We start from the raw sequence: 19,190 nt of genomic DNA on the forward strand, positions 1-19,190 counted from the left end.
AGCCTGCAAACATAAGCAATGTTATAGCTCCAATATCTGTATGTTTCAAATCAACAATGCAACAAAGATATCAAGAAATACATAACAAGACAAAGCAAATGAAGAATGCCAAAGGAAAAATATTCATAACTAGAAAATCAAACATTACAAAATGAAGAAAAGATGAACAACAGCCAAAGAGAAACATACATGGACAAGGACTGGGAAAAGTGAAATACAAGAGGGTGAAATAATAATAAAAAAAAAAAATACGGTACTGAAATGGAGTCTGTCATCTTCTATAATTTCATCTTGCTATATGCAGGGCTGGGCAGTATTTGAAATACGTATTTGAAATACATTTGTATTTTGTATTTTGTAATTTGTAAGGATTTTCGAAAGTATTTTGTACTTATATACATAAAATTGATGTATTTTATATTTCAAATACTCAAAATACTTTCTTCTTCTTCTTGTCCTTCAAGTTTTGGATTTGGATTTGAAGAATGAACTTTTGTATTATTTGTCTACCCATTTCAGATGTGCTACCCATACACTTAGTTTTCTTGCCACAACTGATTACCTTAATGCCATAAAGAAATCTCCAACAGCATCAAGAATCCATCTCCCAACACTTGCTAAATGTTCAACATTATGGAATGCGTCTAGGAGACTCCTCTAATCCTCAGAAATTATAACAGACATCTTGAAATATTCATTAAAGTTTCCTTGCCCAACTCGATGGAATTCTCTTTATGACTCAGTCTCTCAAAAATTGCAATTCAAACATGATATAAACAGTATATGTGAAAAACTGGGATTGCCAACCTTCAAAGATGTTGAGTTTCAGTACCTTGAAGAATATTGTGCAGTTCTGAAACCCATTGCCGTAGCCCTTGATTTAATGCAAAATGAGAAGACGTGCTATTACTTTTGTCCACATTAATTTCCCTCAAAAATAGATTACATATTCTGTTACCTAGTAATTTATGCCATCTATTCCAAGTAACTCCAATCCTAATAAGTTCATTTTCATCAAGATTTAAAGCGATGCTTGATCTGATCCCAGAAGCTAATTGAGCTATTTTGGCAGCTTGCTTCCACCCATCATTTAAGATGAGATGGCTACCTGACACTGCCTCACCAAATGATAAGAAGAGGATACAGAATATGTGTGTGAAATCAGCTGAGCAGTTCTCTGCTACACCTTTGGTCAGTTCAGACGATGAAGACAATGAAAACAATTTTTATGTTTTCAATTCAAGTACAACAGACTTTGAAAAGCAAAAAGAAAAGAACTTGTCTACTGTGGAGTATGATCATCATCATCATCATCATCGCTACAGCCCAATTTGAGCCTCGGCCTCCCTTAGAACTCTCTTCCATGTATCTCTGTCCCTGGCAACCAACCACCATCCTTTAATTCCCACTTTCTTTAGATCCTCTAACACTCCATCCATCCATCGCAGTCTTGGTCGTCCTACACTCCTTTTTCCTTCAAATTTATTCCCCATAACATTCTTGGGTATCTCATGATCTGCCATCCTTTGCACATGTCCTGCCCATCTTTATCTTGATATTTTAATGATTGTAACCACATCAGGGGACTTATATAGTTGGTAAAGTTCAAAGTTGTATCTTATTCGCCATTCTCCATTATCACATATTGGGCCATATATCTTCCTTAGAATTTTGGTTTCAAAGGATCTCAATCTTGACATATGAGTCTTGGAGAGGGTCCACGTTTCACTGCCATATGTTAATACAGGTTTTACCAAAACATTATAAATATTGCATTTTGTTTCCCTTGTAAGAAGTCTTGACTTAAAGTGCCTCAATAATCCAAAATATGCTTTATTGGCATTTTGAATTCTTCTATCAATTTCTTCACTAATATCATTAGTGTCATTGATTAAGGAGCCCAGATATACAAAACTAGAGACCCTATGAAATTTATATTGATTAATTTTTAAATGGGTTGTTGTTGTCAAGTCCCTTTTTTGTTTTTTACATCCAACAATCATGTACTTAGTCTTCTGTTCGTTAATTTTCAGCCGCATTTTTTGGGCTGCTGTTTCTAAAGCAGTAAATGTTCTCTTAACATTCTCCACAAATCGACCAATGATATCTATATCATCAGCATAGGCCAGTATTTGGGATGATTTGTAGAGTATTGTACTTCTAGTTTGTATATCTGCATCCCTTATCACTTTTTTCAAGGGCAATATTAAATAAAAGACATGCTAATGAGTCGCCCTGTCTTAGACCCTTAGTTGTTTGAAATAAATCTGATAGTTCAGATTGGATCTTTATTTGACACTGACTGTCATCCATGCATGTTTTAACTAGTCTCACCAGCTTCTTCGGAATGTTCAGCTCTACCATCGCCTTATAAAGCTCAGCTCTATTGATGCTGTCATATGCCGTTGAAAAATCAACAAACAAGTGATGAGTTTTAATATTTTGTTCATATGTTTTCTCAATAATTTGTCTTAAAGTAAAAATTTGATCAATTGTCGACTTTCTGCTTCTGAAGCCAGCTTGATATTTTCCTATGGCCCTTTCTGTGTATGGTAATAGCCTGTTGTGCAAGATTCTGGAGAATATCTTATAAGTGGTATTTAATAACGTTATTCCTCTATAATTAGAGCAAATCATCTGGTCACCCTTCTTGTGTAATGGGCATATAACTCCAATTCTCCAATCATCAGGAATCATTTCTTGTGTCCATATGTCCTTAATTAATTTCTGTATGTCTTGAATTAATTCATTACTGCTACTCTGAAGGAGTTCTGATTGGATACTATCCATTCCTGGTGCTTTATTTTTCTTTAATCCAATTATTACATCTCTTATCTCTTCTTCGGTGGGTTCATCAATATCATCATGATCATTATTCCTATAATCATTATTATTTATAATACATTGTAGATCATTATGTTCCTTGTTTAAAAGTTCCTTAAAATGTTCGGTCCATCGTTTTAGAATTTCATTCCTTTTTGTTAAAATCATACCTTCATTATCCTTACACATAGTGATTCTAGGTTTAAAGTTTTTCCTATCGGAGTTGACAATTTTATAAAAGTGCTTACTATTGTTTGTCCTTCTGAAGTCTTCTAAGTTTTCCATACGTGATTCTCATATATCCTCTTCTTTATCCTATGAACTCTTTTCTCCTCTCTCCTTTTAATTCTATATTCTTCTTTAGATTGTCTTGTGCATCCTCTTTGTAGCATTACGGTATAAGCTAAATTCTTCTCTTGTGTAACCAATTCACATTCCTCATCAAACCAGTGATTTCTTTCTGGTTTATCAATTTCTCCTAATACACTTACAGCTGTTCTAGTAATTATATTCTTTATTCCATTCCATTGTTCATTTATTGTCACATTATTTGCTGTCGTGTCATTCTTCCTATTTCTTAGTTGCTCCTCCATTTGCTGCTTGTATAATGTTTCAGTTTTCTCATTTTTTAGCTCTTCAATGTTGAATTTTACGATTTTCCCGCTGTTAACTTGGTGTGTATTTATATTTTTATGATTTGATATTCTTTGTCGAAATTTGGATATAACCATAAAATGATCTGAGTCCATATTAACTCCTCTGTAAGATCTAACATCCATCAAGCTGGATATATGTCTCTTATCTACGAGGGGGATCCAGGAAATAACGACCGTTTTGTTGTAATAATTAAAAAAATATATATTTATTTGAAAAAACAAAGTCTGTTACATAACTGAAGCTTCCTTTACTTCTCTACATAATCACCACCTACATTTAAACATTTGTCGTATCTGTTCACTAGCTTTAGAATTCCCGTGTTATACTCCTCTGCCGCCAGTTCATTAAGCCAGGTGTTCACTGTCTTCTTCAACTCTTCATCACTTCCAAAACGCGTACCATCCAGAAAGTCTTTCAGCTTAGTGAAAAGGTGAGAATCGCTAGGAGCAAGGTCTGGACTGTAGGGCGGATGATCAAAGATTTCCCAACCGAATTGATCCAGCAATTCTCGAGTTGAAGCAGCAGTGTGCGGGTGGGCACAGATTTTGTGGTAGCCAAGATGTTGCGACACAATTTCACCAAGCAAAGAACGAGAAATGTCAGGAAAGGCAATATGCAATTCGTCGAGTGATGTGCGCCTGTCTTGCAAGATTCTGTCGTTCACTTTAGTCTTCAGGTCTTCTGTGATGAGTGATGGGCGTCCGGGTCGAGTTTCATCGTGGACATTTGTTCGCCCATTGTTGAACATTTCGCACCATTTTCTCACATTTATTTCATTCATTACAGTATCACCATGCACTTCTTTCAATTGCCGGTAAATTTCTGCAGATTTAAAATGTCTGGCATTCAAAAATCGAATCACACTCCTCTCCTCACAGTCGGCGGGATTATCAATCACGTCGTCCATTTTGAAGTAACAGAAAATGCACAATGGCGACTTGTTGCAACCAGTACTCACAACATTATGAGAACACATGTTAAGGAAGCCAGTTGACCTTCAAACAAGGAAGGGGAGTCAGCTGCGCGGCGGGTATGCGCGAACGGTCGTTATTTCCTGGATCCCCCTCGTATTAGAATGTGGTCAATCTGGTTCACAGTTACTCCGTCAGGGTGTGTCCAGGTACCTTTGTGGATCTTCTTATGACAAAATATTGTACTTCCTATGACCATTCCTCTAGAGGCTGCAAAATTTATTAGCCTACATCCATTGTCATTACTGACATTGTGGAGGCTATGTTTCCCAATGGTGGTTTGGTATACACTTTCTTTACCAACTTGTGCGTTCAGATCACCTAGTATAATTTTAATGTCGTTCTTGGGACAGGAGTCATAAGCTTTATCTAATTGATAATAAAAACTTTCTATTTCATTATCTTGCTTGTCTTCTGTCGGAGCGTAGACATTAATTAGGCTACAATTGAAGAATTTACCTCTAATTCTAAGGATGCATATTCTATCACTTAAGGGTTTAAAGTCCATGATAATATGCTTGACTCTATTATTTACTACAAATCCTGTACCAAATTGATGTTTATGCTTGTTACAACTATAGAAGACCCTACATTCTTTCTTCTCAGTGACTCCTTCACCTAACCATCTCACTTCCTGTATTGCTGTTATGTCCGCAGTACATATTTTCAATTGTTCAATCAGCATTTTCAATGCTCCTGGTTTGTATAATGTTAGAACGTTCCAAGTACCAATCCGTAGCTCATTTACCTTTTTCAAGCCAGGTTGCCAACGATTAATCCGTCCGTTTACTAACCCTACGCCTAACCTCCCAGCAATCCTGAGGGGATGATGATTTTCTGTCAGGGTTTACTCCCTTAGCTGATAAGTCTCAATTATAGCGTCAAGGACTCGCTTTGCGCCCTCACATGGCTTAGCGTTACCCAGGGACCATGACGTGGACATGCATGTGTAGGACTTGGTAGGATTAAATGGCGTTTCTCGAGTTTTAATAGTTCACAACCATCAGCAAATTGTGAACCCTCGAGGCCACATACTACCCCTTTTGCCCCCACTGTGGAGTATGAGCTCATACAATTATTCAATGGCAAAGGGACAACCCTGTGCTCTCTAGAGAATTACCCAACAGTGAAAAAAGCTTTTATAAAGTATAATACAAGTTTGTGTTCCTCTGCACCTGTAGAAAGACTGTTCTGTTTTGCAGGATTTATTCATTTATCAGCAAGGGGATCCTTACCAGTATTTGATGAACATTTTAAGAAACTGTTTTTTTTTTAAGGGAGCAGTAATTATTCAGATGTAGCATAATTTCATTGCTGACTGGGAAAAGGAAGAATGTTCAGTTACAGTCTTTATATGAAATTTCGAGATAAAAATACTTTTAATGTTAATATAATATTTTAGATTTTCAGTAATATTCTTACTTCTTTATATATTGCATCGAGTATTTGAAATACAAATGTATTTTGAGTATTTGAAATACAAATGTATTTTGGTTAATTTTTTAAAAGTATTTTGTATTTGTAATTCAAATACTATTCTTTGAAGTATTTTGTATTTGTATTTGAAATACTTGGATGTCAGTATTTTGCCCAGCCCTGGCTACATGAATATCTAGTATTCGTGGAACTGACAGTGAAGTTTCAACATTCCTTATAATTGGGAAATAGGTAATCAGCTTCAGAGCTACAATTCAACCAGATACTGCTGTCATGTGCTTCTGACTCCTTGAGAGGTTACCAGACATAAAGTCCTGGATTATAATGTCCACTTCACTCTGATGTCCAGAACCATAATGTCCATAGCTCTATAATATACACTATATCCATTGTTCAAGGTAGTTATAGTAATCTATGTAAAAATTTTCAAGTACAGTACAAACTGAAATGTTTGAAGATGGAACGAAATCCTCAGTGCCATCACAGAAGGGTAAGCCACTTCTTTCTTTTTGTGGGTACCTGTACCAACGTTATGACTTTAATAGAGATAGGACAAAAATATATTGGCGATGCAGGGAAAGAAAATTTATAATGCTGCAATGATAACTAACAGCAACCTGCATAACATTTGGGTTTTGTGGGATGGCACAGATAAGCAATTACATAGTGCCGATTTATACAGTGTATAAAGCGCGAAGGAAATGAAATTTGGAGACAAATATTGCAAGAAAGAGGGGGGCATACACAAATTAAAGAGCCGGTGAATGAAATGTATATGACAAATCAAAGACAAATTCTCCAGATTGTGAGAAACTACAACAGGTACAAATAAAATGGAGAAATTCTCATATAGCTACCTTAAAAGTATTGGTTACCATCTTAAAAGTGGTGCTCTGGTTCCCGATAAATAATAATACTTATTTGTACGTGTTATGGAATAAAATTTATTGTGTTCTATTCAAGCAGAATTAGCCTTTGAACTTGGACATTATGGACGTTTGACACTGGACATTTTCACCATATGGACATTTTGACCTTATGGAGGTTTTATCATATGGACGTTCTGTAGTATGGACTATATACGGTGGAAGCCCTTGAGAAATGAGTGGCAATGCGAGCTAATAAGGTAAACTGATATGTCTCTCATAAATAACCACCATTCACTTCCTGCTATTCAACAAAAATCTGCAATATCTCTGTACAATTTATCACTATCCATTCATTTAGGAGGAAAGACCTCCACCAAGATTCGTCCATTTTATTATTCATTGCACTTGTTCCCAATTCTTTCTTATTAACTATTAAGACTATCAACACGAAACCACAGTCTAGTATACACAGTCACGAAGCTCAATACGTAGTAAATATGCATCCATAGATAGTTGCTAACCACTAGGATTGCTACTATCACCTCATTACAGACAATGCGGAATAGTACCGGCACAGTCTATTGTTCCTAGCACCGTCACAACTCAAGCTTCGTGACTGTATATACTAGACTGTGGTACTATGGACTGTGACGAAACTCTGTCAACAAGCCCTCATTACTGCATAACCTGCAATGTCAGTGGCATACATTAATATCAACCACTCCTGGTAAACAAAGGTTAACAGTACATTGCAATGATTCCAAATGGAACAGAAAGTACGTTACATGTGATTCAGACTCTGCAGTTGCAGTGAAAACTACCTATCATAACGAACTCATTCACTATAGACATATGGATGACAGAGCTTATGGCACGAAGAATTTGAAAGCACAGACATTTCTTTTTTTTTTTTTTAAATGAATAACATTTTGAGCAGACTCCATTCCATTACAAATTGACCTACTCAAAACTCGACTGATTTGGAGAAAAAGAAAAAAAAAAAAGGAAGAGAGTCCATACTTTTTGCTCAATGTCTTTATAACTTTGCTGACATGATTCTTTGGAGTAAACTAAGCAATTTTTATTATTCAAATCTGAAAATAGAATTTGCAACCACAAACATAATTTTTTTAATGAATAACATTTTGAACAGACTTCATTCCATTATTAATTGACCTACTGGAAAACTTCTGTTGCGAAAATCATCCTCTACATAGGACAATTTTACATATAATTATTTATCTTCAAAGATTCAAAACATATCCCACATTAGAATATATCTGCATATTCATGGAATTATATAATTATAATCAATTCAAAATAATAATTTTAGTTTGCAACATAGCCACAGTTTTGAGCTTGGTATCTCAATGAAGTCTTTTGCCCAATTTGAAGTCTACATTTTGTCCGTTGGAAGAATAATAAATGTCAGAAAATGTGAAATAGAAAACAGATAGGGTAAAGTCGGATGAATCGGGTCAGTAACCAAATCGGTCATTTTTAGAAATTTCCTCCTTATCACCAAATAACAAGTACATAAGGAAGTTCTGCCATTTAGCGTCGACCATGAGAACTTCATCTACAAGTTGAAAACAGCAAGGCATCGGAAGTCATGTTCGTTGTTGTGTTATTATTAGTTGAAGATTGTGCTTTTTGAGATAAGGCATGCAAATATTTTACTTTTAAAATACTATTGAAATGATATTCAAATAAGTGATGCAATTCGTTTTTAATTTATTGCGCATTTGTAACATAATACATGCATGTGTTTGAAGTAAGGTTATGGCATTGCCAGCGCTCTATTGTCCTCTTGCATTAGAACCAACCCTCTAAAATGAAATGTTGCGTTTCGGGCGAATAGGGTCACTAAAAAACAGTGAAACGGGTCAATTTTCTGTACTCATTTTTTTTTACATTTTAGTTTATGGATTGTGTTATGATTACAGATGGGGAGGTGTGAAAGATAAACGACTACTTTGTGGACAGAGGACGATATGAAGAAAGTGATTAAAGCTTTCCGGGAAGGTAGAAGTCAGCGCCATGCAGAGGAATTATTTGGAGTTCCTCATTTCTGCCATCAGAGAAGACTCCAAAGTGGGAAAGATCTTTCAGAAAAATTGAAGGGTGGGCAAACTGTATTTAATAAAGCCAGGAAAAAGAATTTGCTTCTAGAATATTGAGACTCTCTGCTTGTTGTTTTCCATTGGACTCAAACGATGTGCGTAAAGCTGCCTGTGAATCCAATAAAGTAAAGCATAACTTTACTGAAGCAAAGCAAATGGCTGGTAAAGCATGGCTAATAAAATTCATGGAAAGAAACCCACATATTTCTTTGAGAAAAGCGGAAGGACTTTCTTCAGCTCGTTGCAGTGATCTTAATAAAGAAGATGTGATGGAGTATTTTTCATTGTTGAAGACCAATGAAGAATTTGACTTGATGGACAAACTGCAGATGATTAGAATGCGGATGAATCTGGTTTCCCGTTAAACAACAAATCAACAAGGAAGGTATTCGCCGAGAAAGGAAGCAGAATGGTATATGCCCAGACGTGTGTAGAAAAATAAGGGCTTGTCACCATCTTAGCTTGCACTAATGCCATAGGAAACTTCATTCCTCCTATGGTCATTTTTAAAGGTAAGAAGCATCTACCTGAATTCAGAGATGGTTTGCCGACTGGGTCTCTAGCAACAATGACAGAATCAGGGTGGATCAACGAGGAAAAGTTCCTGATGTGAACCAGAGTTTTGCAAAAGGAAACACCAACAAGAGAATCCAGAATTAACCACATCATCGTCATCACCATGTGAGTAATCAGAATCCAGTGAAGAAGATAATAATAGATCATGTGGACTATGCAAGATCAAATATAGTGATGCTTTATCTGTTCGTCTTGGTGACTGGATTCAGTGCCAAGGAAAAGGAAGGGAATGGTATCAAGAGAAATGTGTTGGGGCAGAGGGAAGGAAGAAGTTTGTTTGTTGAAGATGCGTTGTTCTTAAGTGATATGTGTACTTTTCAACTGACCCTATTCAACCACTACTTTGACCCGATTCACCCAACTAGAGAAAGGCGAATAGGGTCATGCAGAGCTTTACTAAAATGCAGTTTAAAAGACTCTAAATAGTATTTGTGCAATCTTAACTAGTGATACATACAGGTTAAAGTTCATAGTTTGTAATTGCGTACAATAAACAACGTTGGTATGAACATGTGTTTTATAATTAAGAGATTTCTCTTTTCTGACCCGATTCATCCGACTTTACCCTACTGAAGATGGTGTAAGGTATACAAAGTATAGTGCGCTTATTACTATTATAAGTGTCCAAATAATTATAAAATTATTTAGATAATGAGTAAAAATTATATATTCTAAAAAAACTACAACAAAGGAGATTCCAGATGACACAAAAACAACATTATTTGCTAAAATTTTGAAGAAATCTGACATTTCTAAAATCGATATGTAGCTTACATCAAATAACATTCAGAGCCAAGAGGAATTCTCACACTGCAAGTGAAGTACAAAGCACAGCTGAAGTGAACAAGTCTACAAAAAAGTGCACTAGATTTGCTCGACTTTATTGGTGATTATTAGTAAACCTGCGGGAATGCTACAGTGAAAAGGGGGGGTCTCTGAGCCCCTTCGTTCTGCTTGTGTAGAGAAAACTTTGTTTTGGAAAGTCAAAATGACCCATTTTTAAATTTTTTCCGGCCTCTACCATCCATATGCCAGGGGACAGAGGGTTCTCCTTTACTCTACAGATAGAGTTCGGGGAGCTCTATTTGCCACACGTATCGCCTTTGTTGTCATTACACATAGCAGAGTTATGGCAGTGAGAATGTTGGCGGAATGGAATAGCCTTGGTATTCTTTTTTAATCATGACTTGAATCAAGTTTCTTCATGGGCAAATAAGTTCGGACTTAGGTTAAATGCTAGTAAGTCACAAGCTATAATAATTGTACATAAGAGACTACTGAACACAATGAACAACAGACATCCCAATTATTACAGTAAATAATGCCACTATTCCGTGCCATTTTGTCGTCAGAAACCTTGGCATTTTCTTGGACGAAAATTAAAATTGGGAATGCCGAATAAAGGAAATATCCAAGAGAGTGTGCTATGCCATGCATTCTCTTAACCCATTCAGAAACTTCCTCCCACCAGAATTAAAACAGACTTTAATGCAAACCCTTGTGCTACCACTGTTTGACTATTGCGACGTAATACTTGCAGACTTGACAACTGACCTTTCGAACAAGCTGCAGCGTGTGCACAATATGTGTGTCAGATTCATCAGCAATGCTCACAAATTTGACCATATTACACCCTCGTTCAAATCTTTATCCTGGCTGCAACTTAGTAACCGTAGAACACTTCATTCGCTGTCTCTTCTGTTTCGAGTTCTCCACACTTCTATTCAAAATTATCTTCGTTCCCAGTTTAACTACTTATCCTCCAATCACAATCTAAACACCAGGTCACAGGAGAGCCAAATCCTATAGAACATCCCACTATTCATCCTCTTTTACTGTCTCAGTCCCCTGTGAATGGAATTTTCTACCTCAGAAGATTAGGGGCTGCCAGACAATAACCACTTTCAAGAAAAGGCTAAATGATTTCTTATGGGCGCATTCAAATTTAAGTTATGTTTAATAATTTAATTTAATTTAGGTATGACTATTATTATTATTATTATTATTATTATTATTATTACATAATTATTTTATTGGTGTTGTGAAGATAAAAAGAATTGCCATTGTATTATATTAATTATGTATTATATTGTCTTGTTTAAATTACATAAGTTAGGTGTTCATGAGTGAGATAGTTATATACAATAGAAGCAATTTAATACAGTTATATGAACACTTTTTAATGATTGAACAAAATTAATAAAATCGGTTAAAAACCAGACATGTTTCGGAGGAATGCTCCTCCATCTTCAGTGGTGGTACCACGACTCTGACTGAGTCTTCCTTAAGCTACGTTACGCGGTCGAACATCTGTACCAGCGTCGTGTATTAAATTACTTCTATTGTATATAACTATATTGTCTTGTATTGTAGTATTGTATTGCTTTGAATTGTATTGTATTGTACTGTATTGAATTGTATTGTATTGTATTAATTATGGGTATATTCATAGCAATGTAGTAATTTTCTTGGTTGAGTGAAAGGCTTTAACTCTGCCAGTTAAAATAAACCATTATTATTATTATTATTATTATTATTATTATTTTCATCAGCTTGTGGTTGAGATTCATATTTTCATGCTATTGTATCCGAAGCAAGTCAAGGGGGAATACAAGACCCCATCCTGTCCCTCGATATGGCCATTATTTCCAGAGATTAGAGACTGAAATATTTTAGGTACTAAAAAACTAAGTCTATAAAAAAGTGCAATGGATTTGCTCCATTCTCGCCACCATAACTCTGCCGTATGTATAGTGAGAACAAAGCTGATAAGTGCAGTGAATAGAGCTCTTCGAACTCTGTCTGCAGTGTAAAGGGCAACTCTCTGTCCCCAGGCATATGGACGATAGAGGCCGGCAAAATTTGTGCTATTCTGTGTCTTGGTCAATCTATAATTGGGAGTTTATAAATTCGTTCTTGTTCCAATGTAACCATGAACATCATGAACACTCATATAACTAGGTTCTTTAGATGAACATTCTAGTTCAATTTTTATTTTTTATGAGGATATTTAAAATAATGCAGTATTAATGAGCTTGTAGACAAGTGAGTGATTCGTAATTGAATGCATATTATCATTGTTCTGAATAAAAATTACCTTTAGTAATGTTAACGGTATAAACTATTACCATGTAGTGGCAAATACTTTGTCTACATGTTTTATTCTTTTTTTTTTTTTTTTGCAAGAATATTGTTTAAAAATAAAGTAAAGCAGACTAAATAAGTTGTTGTTTTCTAATGCCAGGCGTTTAACAATAAAGTCATTTGACCTCTTGCACTCCAATATTTTTCAAAGATATTATCATGGCCAGCCACTGAAGCACAGATTTTGAGGTGTTCCGAATCCATTTCTTGGTTTGAGTTGCACAATGGGCAGTTAGGGGACTGATATATTTCAATTCTATGCAGGTGTTTGGCCAAACAATCATAGCCTGTTGCCAATCTAAATGCAGCTACAGACGATTTTCGTGGTAAATCGGGAATTAACAGAGAGAAGGAAGGGGCTACTCATCAATTAGCACTGGTCAGCTTGATGAGTTAATGACTGATTTTGGTATAATTTTCCTCTATTCAATACCTAATTCCCTCTTTACCCTTTCCTATCCAGTCCTCTGATTGAACTCTTACTTTCTTTGACCCCGACGGCATTAGAGCATTCGAGGCCTAGGGGTTCATTTCCCTATCCTTCCTCCTCTTTCTACTTTTCTGTTCCTAGTGCTGACCTGCTATGGCACTAAAATCGTCCTCCAGTGCCTTAAGGAGGGAAAGCTGGTGATCAACAAGATCTCCCAGCTAGGTCCAATGGACCCGTCGACCAACAACAGGTGTGGTCCTCGAGATATTCTGGGGGTTGTGTGTGAATGAAGTAGCCACCAAAACGTTAAAATATGGCGTTCACTTAAATCGGCTACAACTTTCCATTTTCACTCCTATATGAAATGAGTACCATTAAGGAAAAATTATCCGGAGGTAAAATAGTCCTCCATTATTGGATCTCCAGGCGGGGACTACTTTAATGGTAGGTACAGAATCAACTAAACATCTTACAAATGCTGGTGGTATAACATCAGCCAAGAAGACTGAACTAGACTAAATAAGTTAAAAAGAATGATTGGTCTGTTTATGTTGTAAAATTATATACTGCCAGATAAGAGACAACGAATTAGAGTTGAAATGTCTGTAATAGTTATGTTTGACAATTTTTTTTTTTTTTGAGGAAATATTGTGCAGTAAAGAATGTAGCAAATTTCATATATACAGTTGACAAATTATTAAGTTCACTTACTAGAAGAACAACATTATTCTGTACTTGAGCAATTAGGCTTTCATAAAAAGTATTTTGGGACAGATTTTGCCTTGCATAATGGTTTTTTTAATAAATGGTAAAATATGTGACTCACAGATATAAGACAGATATTAAAATAATTCTTAATATGATATTTGTAGAAACAAATATTTCTGTACAAATCAGGACAACAAAGCACATCCAAGACCAATTTGTTATAGAACTGCCTTTTTCATGACACTTCTATTTCCTCTGGCATAACAGCAATACATCTTCGTAACATGAAGTACAGTCACAAAGTCGTAGGCCTGCTACACTATGGTATGTTATTTTTGGCTTTGTCTATCGTTGCAGGTGGTGAAGCTAAAGGAGATCGCTGTCATAATCACAGGTTTTGTTGGCATCTCCATCTTCCTGCAGTGGATGTCTTGTGGACACTTCCTGGTAGGGAATCTAGTTCACTGGAGAAGAGACAGTGAAAGGTATGTTATTTTTGGCTTTGTCTATCGTTGCAGGTGGTGAAGCTAAAGGAGATCGCTGTCATAATCACAGGTTTTGTTGGCATCTCCATCTTCCTGCAGTGGATGTCTTGTGGACACTTCCTGGTAGGGAATCTAGTTCACTGGAGAAGAGACAGTGAAAGGTATGTTATTTTTGGCTTTGTCTATCGTTGCAGGTGGTGTGAAGCTGAAGGAGATCACTGTCATAATCACAGGTTTTGTTGGCATCTCCATCTTCCTGCAGTGGATATCTTGTGGACACTTACTGGTAGGGAATCTAGTTCACTGGAGAAGAGACAGTGAAATGTATGTTATTTTTAAGGAGCGGATATTTATGAAATGGCATTATTTTTCTTTTAAATTCTTCTTATCTTCAAGTATTTAGGCTTATCGCCTGTTATGCCTCTATTTGCTGGTCTATCCAGCGTTTCCTTGGACGGCCTAAACTTCTTCTTCCCTTTGGCTTGTTTTCCATTATTTGTTTCGGAATACGGTCATTATTCATTCTTTGAACATGCTGTGACCAAGAACTTCTATATTCTTTTACTTTCTTTGTTAAGTTTTCAGCATTGAGTTCCTTTCTAATATCTGTATTTCTTTTCCTATCCGTTAAACTATATTCAACCGTTGCTCTTAGGAATCTCATTTCTGCTGCCTGCAATCTAGATATACCTCTCTTCGTCATGGTCCATGTCTCGCTGCCATACGAGCATGTTGGTATCGCTATCACTGTATAAAACTTCATTATAGTTTCCTTCCTTACTTTTCGTTTAAGTGTTGTGCCGTTCATTTTATTAAATTTTTCAATTTTTCCGTTAATGTCAGTTTCACCATGGTAAGATATAGGCCTATCACATCCCAAGAAAGTGAAGCGGTGAATCTGTTCAATAGGAGTGTTATTAATGACTATCTTGGATCTTACAGGATTTATACCTTTGAATGCCATTACTTTAGTTTTTGATGTCGATATTTTTAGATTATATGTTTCAACTATTTTTTTAAGTTCATGTACCGCTTTCTGTAAATTATTCTCATTATTGGCGATGATTACTTTGTCATCCGCATATAATATAAACATTATACTTTTTCTCCTCATGTCAAAATTCTTTTAACTTTTATGCAATAATTCATTTTATGTTGAAACAAAACGAAATATGTAACATTTGTGTTTAATTTTATTTATTTATTTATTAACAGAGAGGGTTTGGAATTGAACGGGTTACGTCAGCTTCTTGTCTATGCGGTTGATGTGAATATGTTAGGAGAAAATCCACAAACGATTAGGGAAAACACGGGAATTTTACTTGAAGCAAATAAAGAGATAGGTTTAGGAGTAAATCCCGAAAATCTCGTGACGGGAATATTGTACGAAATGGAAATATAAAAATTGAAAATTTATCTTTTGAAGAGGTGGAAAAATTCAACTATCTGGGAGCATCAGTAACAAATATAAATGATACTTGGGAGGAAATTAAACATAGAATAAATATGGGAAATGCCTGTTATTATTCGGTTGAGAATCTTTTATCATCCAGTCTGCTGTCAAAAAATTTGAAAGTTAGAATTTATAAAACAGTTATATTACTGGTTGTTCTCTATAGTTGTGAAACTTGGACTCTCACTTTGAGAGAGGAACATAGGTTAAGGGTGTTTGAGAAAAAGGTGCTTCAGAAAATATTTGGGGCTAAGAGGGATGAAGTTACAGGAGAATGGAGAAAGTTACACAACTCAGAACTGCATGCATTGTATTCTTCACCTGACATAATTAGGAACATTAAATCCAGACATTTGAGGGGCAGGGCATGTAGCACGTATGGGCGAATCTAGAAATGCATATAGAGTGTTAGTTGGGAGGCTGGAGGGGAAAAAGACCTTTGGGGAGGCCGAGACGTAGATGAGAAGATAATATTAAAATGGATTTGAGGGAGGTGGGATATGATGATAGAGACTGGATTAATGTTGCTCAGGATAGGGACCTATGGCGGGCTTATGTGAGGGCGGCAATGAACCTCCGGGTTCCTTAAAAGCCAGTAAGTAAGTATTTATTTGTTTTTTAAATTTTCCAATAGGTAATTTTTTCATTCTATGGTCCATTAAAAATATTTTTCTTCAGTTCTTATAGATTTTTTATAGAATTTTTTCAAATTTCATTTAATTTTCTTGCAGTCTTACGTACAAATCATAGTTGCTGCTTTTATACTGCAAAAATATTTTATTTGCTAAGGAAACTGACCTTGAGTAGGTGGTGATAATGCTGTGATAAGCTGACAAAGAATGTGGCGGTGGTAGATTTTATATGTTAATTTGTTTTCATCAGTAATTTAAAATGGCTCATAATTAAAATTTATATAATAGAAACATCAATACTATATACATAACATGTAGTAATAATATTGTTGGCAAAAGCAGAAAACCTCTGAAATCATAAGAATGTTCTCAGGACTTACAATGTTTTCCACTTGCCAACAATTATGTTGTACATGCATTGATCCAATACAGTTTATATTCAAATGAAATAAATATTGAAACCATCGATGAAGTTACATTTTATGCCAATGCAAGTAATGAGAAATAACGATTTAAAATCGTATTAAAGCAGGATTTTATCCTTTTTATATATCACCATTTTCACACATACATACCTCAGCCTAAAGAAGAAATAAAAACTTCTATAGAACGTTTTGTGATTTTCGTTACTAGAATAAATACTAGTTTAAAAATGAGGTGCTATTCTATGTTGCAGTATAGATTACAATCATGATCATCTATAAATTTGTAATAATACAATAAAAACAGACACAAGGTCTTATTTTGATTTCTTTTGTAAACTATATGCTTTTGTTTGTGTTCATTATCACTCCATATATAGTCACTTGCCTGTATTTTATTAACTTTTATGATAATTTTATTAGAAGTTTGGCATTTTAATGTAAATGTAATAACGTTTTTTGGTAATTATTATTGTAATTTTAAGGCACCGACATCCAACTTCTACTTATTTTGTATTTATACACAAGTGTGTAGGATCTTTATTTTGCAATTCATTTCTTTCCTTCATTTGATTGTTTCTCATACTTTTCTGCTGTGCCTTCCAGTGTCTCAGTTCCTGGATGAGGAGGTACAAATTGATAAAACCAGTCTGAATTATAAGTGTGGACCATCTTTGACGCTGGGTACGGCACCTTGAACCCTTCAAGCTGGAGGACTTAATCTACACCACATTTGCTCTCATCGGTGGAACAACATATGAAATCTTCCTCATTAGTAAGTGTATAGAGATCTTAAGTACTCTTAGGAAGCCTCCTTTTTAGTTGCTTGGTAACAAATATTGCTGAACTTGGTACACTTGAGATTTTCCAATTAACTGTTCTCAGATTGCTTATCTCATGTGGACAGCATAAGCCAAGGCTTCTATACATTCAATAGGTTATCTCAGTTTCCATTAGCCAATCAAATAACTAGTTGGCTGATGACGCGCTAAGAGTCCATGCTGATTGGTCCTTTATTTTCAAATTGATCAGCGTACATTTTAAACATAATCACCTCAAATAAAAACATTACAAGGGGTATAAACCAAGTGTGTACGTGTCATGAAACAAAATAAATACGTTGAAAGTGTTTATACCGTGTATATAAGCTGTACTTACACTTGTCACTGCATTATTTTTCTGTATTTCTTAACAATTCGTCTGCTCTCAGTGTCTGTCGTCCGTTTTCGTCTGCTTGTTTCCAGTCTTGTGTTCACATACTTGAGTCGTATAAAGAACCTAGTTTTGACTGTACAATCAACAATAAAATTTCACGTGGAACGTTATGTACGAACATTGCCACATAATCTTTGGTTCTTTTTATAATATTCCGCCCCTTTTTAATCGTGTTCTTGCCATGATACTCATTGTAGAATTTTTCAGTATTATTGAAACTACTTAGCCATGCTGGTGATGGCATGGTTAAACCTTCAAAAGAAAGAATAATATACTAAAATTAAAGAGGGCCAAGATGGTGGTGTTTTTGTTTTAAATGGATGTTTATAAAAGATCTAACATTGATTGATGTTAATACCTCATTCTAAAGTTTGGAAAAAGGTGCATGTACCGGTAATGAAATGTCAACAACACGTTCATTTACAAAAATCATTATAACTCAACAATGAACTGTCACTGGAGGCTATTAAGATTAACCCACTGATTATGGCATAATGACAAAATGTCATAAATCGTTAATATAAAATCAATATAATGAGAATTATAGTGAAAAAACATCACTGGTATCAGTTGTTAACCCTCCACCCCTTTGGTATGCAACTGTTAGTATTAGTAGTAGTATTAGTAGTTACTATTTTTTATATAAGTAGCATGATTACAAAAGAAAGAAAATAATTTGTAGGTTAACATAGATGAACCATTATATAAAGCTGGTATTAACATAGGCTACTTATATAGACCTATGTGATTTATTTAAACTTACCTATAGGCTTTAACATTGTCGGTCGTTTCGGCTTTAATTTCATTAAAGCTGCTCGAAAATCAGGAAAAAAATCGTCGTCTTTAAAATGATCAGAGCATTATCTGCTTGCATCAGGATTGAATTTATCGTGTCTTTTGCACGCAATTACCCACTTTTTTTTTTTTTTTCAAATTTCTAAATCTTTAGGAATGGTAAAGAGAGACAACTCTTTATTTTTATCGTTAGAATTGTTGCATACTGCAACAGCACATCTTTGACCTGGCATAATGCATTCAAAACAACATAAACAAGAAAAAACACGAGATACTGCTTTGAATCATTTGAGCTTTGGCGCGCTTAGCTATCTTGTGACGTCAGAAGCGCTCTCCTTTCCCCGTCGATCTCTTGCCAACAAGCTCAATAATAATGCAACCTATGATAAGTTTAGAAGCCTTGATTTGCATTGTTCAAGACGGTATTGTGACGTGTTGAGTGATGAATGC

At 35.3% G+C, this 19,190-nt stretch overlaps 1 protein-coding gene across 13 annotated transcripts in view; it reads left to right on the forward strand.

The window, feature by feature from the left end:
* Nucleotides 1-19,190, forward strand: part of LOC138715318 (serine protease gd-like) — a 371,579-nt gene that overhangs the window by 11,735 nt on the left and 340,654 nt on the right. For 10 of the 13 annotated variants that reach the window (XR_011336240.1, XR_011336237.1, XR_011336236.1 and 7 more), the window contains exons 2-3: nucleotides 14,096-14,384; nucleotides 17,337-17,505. The gene's annotated coding sequence lies outside the window, so the exon portion shown is untranslated. Of the gene's footprint in view, nucleotides 1-8,703; nucleotides 14,385-17,336; nucleotides 17,506-19,190 lie in introns of all 13 variants that reach the window. The other 3 variants (XM_069848101.1, XM_069848100.1, XM_069848102.1) reach the window with 2 other exon arrangements.

This window comes from Periplaneta americana, chromosome 15 (genome assembly GCF_040183065.1).
Source record: "Periplaneta americana isolate PAMFEO1 chromosome 15, P.americana_PAMFEO1_priV1, whole genome shotgun sequence".
Lineage (NCBI taxonomy): Eukaryota > Metazoa > Arthropoda > Insecta > Blattodea > Blattidae > Periplaneta > Periplaneta americana.